We start from the raw sequence: 5,537 nt of genomic DNA, 5'->3' as shown, positions 1-5,537 counted from the left end.
CTCTTTTATTACACAATCCCATGCTTGTTTTAGTTTCCCCTTGACAGTAGTGTTCTGATCTGAACACCCTTCACAATGGTATCTTCTCCCCCCACCTTCATAGCACCTGAGCACACCTGTGTCCTCTGCCCTCCCCCTTTGCATCCTAACCCCCCTGCAACTCGACCCTCCTTCACATCACAGCCTCGGCACCTCTGGCCCCCTTCACATTACACAGCCCCCTGCATCTCTGGCCCCCATCACATTACACATCCCCCTGCATCTCTGACCCCCTTCACATTACACAGTCCCCTGCATCTCTGGCCCCCTTCACATCACAGCCTCGGCACCTCTGGCCCCCTTCACATTACACAGCCTCTGCATCTCTGGCCCCCTTCACATTACACAGCCCCCTGCATCTCTGACCCCCTTCACATTACACAGTCTCTGCATCTCTGACCCCCTTCACATTACACAGCCTCTGCATCTCTGACCCCCTTCACATTACACAGCCCCCTGCATATTTGGCCCCCTTCACATTACACAGCCCCCTGCATCTCTGACCCCCTTCACATTACACAGCCCCCTGCATATTTGGCCCCCTTCACATTACACAGCCCCCTGCATATTTGGCCCCCTTCACATTACACAGCCCCCTGCATCTCTGACCCCCTTCACATTACACAGCCCCCTGCATCTCTGACCCCCTTCACATTACACAGCCTCTGCATCTCTGACCCCTTCACATTACACAGCCTCTGCATCTCTGGCCCCCTTCACATTACACAGCCCCCTGCATCTCTGACCCCCTTCACATTACACAGCCCCCTGCATCTCTGACCCCCTTCACATTACACAGCCCCCTGCATCTCTGACCCCCTTCACATTACACAGCCCCCTGCATCTCTGACCCCCTTCACATTACACAGCCTCTGCATCTCTGACCCCCTTCACATTACATAGCCCCCTGCACCTCAGGCCCCCTTCACATTACACAGCCCCCTGCATCTCTGACCCCCTTCACATTACACAGCCCCCTGCATCTCTGACCCCCTTCACATTAAACAGCCTCTGCATCTCTGACCCCCTTCACATTACATAGCCCCCTGCACCTCAGGCCCCCTTCACATTACACAGCCCCCTGCATCTCTGACCCCCTTCACATTACACAGCCCCCTGCATCTCTGACCCCCTTCACATTACACAGCCTCTGCATCTCTGACCCCCTTCACATTACACAGCCCCCTGCATCTCTGACCCCCTTCACATTACACAGCCCCCTGCATCTCTGACCCCCTTCACATTACACAGCCTCTGCATCTCTGACCCCCTTCACATTACACAGCCCCCTGCATCTCTGACCCCCTTCACATTACACAGCCTCTGCATCTCTGACCCCTTCACATTACACAGCCTCTGCATCTCTGACCCCCTTCACATTACACAGCCCCCTGCATCTCTGACCCCCTTCACATTACACAGCCTCTGCATCTCTGACCCCCTTCACATTACATAGCCCCCTGCACCTCAGGCCCCCTTCACATTACACAGCCCCCTGCATCTCTGACCCCCTTCACATTACACAGCCCCCTGCATCTCTGACCCCCTTCACATTACACAGCCTCTGCATCTCTGACCCCCTTCACATTACATAGCCCCCTGCACCTCAGGCCCCCTTCACATTACACAGCCCCCTGCATATTTGGCCCCCTTCACATTACACAGCCTCTGCACCTTTGACACTTTCACATCCCCCCTGCAGCGCTGCCCCGTCCTACCTTATTTGGGCACACAGAGCCGGAGACACAGCAGCACTGAATAATGGGTGGGAGCAGGAGGTGCTGAAGTTAACCAGCAGTTGATTGGTTGCTAGGGCCGCATAGCAACCAATCACCTGCTGTTTAACTTGTGAAGTTATTTTCAGCAGCTCTGCGATAGTGACAGCGGCAGAGGGAGGCAGACAGAACCGGCACCTAAATGGCTGGATTGTGGCGTTCCAGATGGCACAGTGACTTGGTCCACATCTGGCCCACAGTCCACCATTTAGTGATGCCTGCTTTAAATGTTAAAGAGGAGGGCCAGTCAAAAAAAATAAAATAAAAGTCAGCAGCTACAAATACTGCAGCTGCTGACTTTTAATTGGACACTTACCTGTCCCTGGGTCCAGCGATGCGAGGGATCGAAGCCCCGCTCGTCTCCCCCTCCGTTCAGTGGCGCCGGCATTGCAACTGTGGGCGCCGCACGCCATGATTGGCCGCTCAGTCACCTGGGACCTGTAATGGATCCCAGATGATTGACAGGAGGGAGGGAGCAGAGTGGAGCCCTTCCTGTGCCGAGGGGGAAGTGATGTCACCAGCCCAGGCACTGGAAGAGGCAGACTACGAGGGACCCCCTAGCAACAGGCATTTAGAGGTAAGTTAAAAAAAATATCCAAATGTTTTTTTTAATTTTTTTTAGGCACAATCATGACTTTTTCTTTTTTTTTAGGGTGGAACACCACTTTAAATAGAAGTTTATCATTATACATCCTTTGTCTTTGTGTTAGGTACTCACCAGAATGTCGATAGGATGTAATTGGAGCTGATCGCTCTACAGATGATGTTGCTCAATCTGGAAAACATGTATGTAAAGAAAAACGTAAGTCTCACATGCATAGTCATAAAAAATAATAGTGAGCTTGAAACAACCATATAACTGCAATATATAATGATATATTTCATTTTACTCACCACCAGCTCTTTGATGTGGACCCCTGCTGCTGACTCCAGGGACATCCTCTGCCAGAAGGCCAAGGCCATCTCTCAGCTTTGCCTCCCACTCTTGTAATTCAACAGGCTTTCCCCTAATATGCTCTCCCCGTAGACGCTTCTTCAGCTTTTTGATGACTGCCGCCCGACAATTATAGAATCTGCACATGAAAAATAAACATTATTAGTTACATAAAATAGAAACCAAACTGATTTATTTTTTTGAAAAGCAACCTGTCGTTTCACACAGTGATGGTTTTATACGTTACAATATTTCCATGTATGTTAATGTTCTCTTCTGTATGTGGCTGTGCCAAATAAATAGTTTTGTAAAGTAGAACTGTTACTTTTTATTGACTATTACACTGTGTATTTTTTACAAATGTGTGTTCTAAGAGTGAAAGAATATTGGAATAATTACCAGTGTCTGACACCAGTGGTGGGCCTGCAAAACTTGGAGACCACATTCACGGAGTCCCGGACTTGTCCCCAGCCTGCTGCCTTCTCGGATGTTGGCACGGTTTGGCAGAAGAGTGTCACTTTTTCTATTAGAACTGCAGCAACCAATGCAGCATTCTCCTCTTGGGTAAATACAGGCCCCCTTGATCTTTGTCATTGCTTTGGTGGGGTTGCTGCATGTCCAAGTCCGCACTCCCTGATGTAGTGGGGGACACATGTCTCCGTTTTTGGCCATGCTTCCGCTCCACTCCACCTCCACACTCTCTTCCAGGCCTTGGCTCCACTACACGCCTCCATTCACCTCCACTCCTCTCCCCTCCACTCCACCTCTCCCCTCCACTCCTCCTCTCCCCAACAATACTCTCCCCTCCATGCCTCTCCTCCCCTCCACTCCTCCTCTCCTCAACAATACTCTCCCCTCTACGCCTCTCCTCCCCTCTATGCCTCTCCCCTCCACGCCTCTTCTCCCCTCCATCTTTCCCTCTACGCCTCCCGTCCCCTCCTCTTCTCTCCTCCCCTCCACGCCTCTCTTCCCTGCCTCGCCCCTCACCTCCATGCCTCCCCTCCCCTCCACACCTCCCCTCCCCTCCCCTCCACGCCTCTCCTCCCTTACACGCCTCCTCTCCCCTCCACGCCTCCTCTCCCATGAGTCCCCTCCTCCACTCCTCCACTCCCCTCCACTCGCAGTCACGGCAACAACTCTCATACCGACACACTCACTAACACCAACATTCTCACTCCCAGACATTCTAATTGCAACAACAAAACTACCAAACCACACAAAAACAACTACAAAAACAACTATCTCACTCTCTGCTCTCTGCTCCTCCCAGCTCCCAAACCTCACCACACCAATGCACCCACAGTACACCCTCTCAAAATGGTGTACAGGGGCGGAGGCTATAGCTGGCTAGCCACGTGTTGAAAACTAAACTAAAATACGAGATTGCGAAACATTACAAATGACCGCGATGTATTTACGAATGTACGAATCCATTCGAAGCACGCTAGTAGACTCGAATCAACGAAAACAAAACAATGTTACGAAACTACGAATCAACGGGAAAGGCAATCTCACAAAAGTAACAATTACTAAATTACGAGAAGTGTACCGAATAAACAAAAATGATTATCTAACAAAATTACGAATTTCGAATCAAAGAAAATTAGACAGAATTACGAATCATTAAGTATCAACGAAAATACAAACGACTCCGGATCAAACCGCGTCTTATGAAATTACGAATTGCTAGACTAACGGAATTATGAATTATATCGTTTAAAGTTTAACGAAAATACAACTGTCACGAAAATACGAACGAGTCCGAATATGAACCCTCGCGTATTATGAAATTATGAATCGTTACGAATCCACGGAAACAAGACGAAACGAAACTAAACTAAACAAATTTTTTGTTGTGCACATGTCTAGTTTGAATAGTTGAATGTTTGTTTTAATAAACAATCAATCTGTACAAAGTCCCTTGCATAGAGGTTTCCTTTAATAAAATTGGCTAAAGTTTGTCTTTTTCAAGGAATAGAATGCAAAATTCCAAAATGTTTTGGCCCAGTCTTTTTCGGTAGTTTAGTTTTAGAGTTGGTCATTTTTCATTTCCCCGTTTTCCAACATAATTTTCTTTTGAACCGTTCGTTCTCTCATGCTCCTATCTGATGTTCACTTGAGTTCTTTCTCTTGATCTCACTTAGACGTTTTACCACACTCTCCCTCTATCCAACATGGTGTTGATTAGACACATTAATAAAACTTTACTCGGGTTCTTAAATTATCTCCCCCCAAGAGTCCAAATGGAACATTCATCGGCAACCCCAAGACCTCAGGTTAATACAGCAGTCACACCATATGTGCCAAATCCTGAAGATCCAGGGAGAGTTCAGGAACCATCTGTAGAAGACTCCACAACATTGTAATGTTTAATGAAGACTCGTACAACCTCATCCCCATAAGGGACTTATTGGCTGAAGGACAGTCAAGGACTGCCATGGTTTCACCATGTGTGTCTGAAGAAGCTTCCGGTTCCTCACAATGCACATGGCCCACAGTGGAGGAAATAGTGCAGGAAGAAGAGGATACAGGAGATGATATACCAGAGGTTTATGGGGTTTCACGGTAATTATAAAATTGTGTTTACAATTTTATCTGCATCAATTCAAACTCTCCATTCTTCTGCATTTCTAATGTTTTTCTAATAAAGGATTCAATATACAAACTGGACCTCGAAGACACGATTACACATGAGAAAAGGAGGACTCTATGAAAGGCATTCTTTGAAAGCACCAATGCTCAAGGAGTTTGCAACATATTTGAATGAAACTTTGGAGATGGAGAACTAT

General features: G+C 48.0%; 1 long non-coding RNA gene across 1 annotated transcript; it reads left to right on the top strand.

Annotated features, from left to right (window-relative positions):
• The first annotated feature begins 2,482 nt into the window (after positions 1-2,482).
• On the top strand, positions 2,483-3,066 carry LOC141123877 (uncharacterized). Its single transcript, XR_012240754.1, has 2 exons — positions 2,483-2,616; positions 2,715-3,066. It is a non-coding gene; the product is annotated as an uncharacterized lncRNA (long non-coding RNA).
• The last annotated feature ends 2,471 nt before the right edge of the window (positions 3,067-5,537 follow it).

This window comes from Aquarana catesbeiana, linkage group LG01 (assembly GCF_042186555.1).
Source record: "Aquarana catesbeiana isolate 2022-GZ linkage group LG01, ASM4218655v1, whole genome shotgun sequence".
Lineage (NCBI taxonomy): Eukaryota > Metazoa > Chordata > Amphibia > Anura > Ranidae > Aquarana > Aquarana catesbeiana.
Note: the sequence above shows the minus strand (reverse complement) of the source record. Positions and strands in the feature narration are given on the sequence as shown.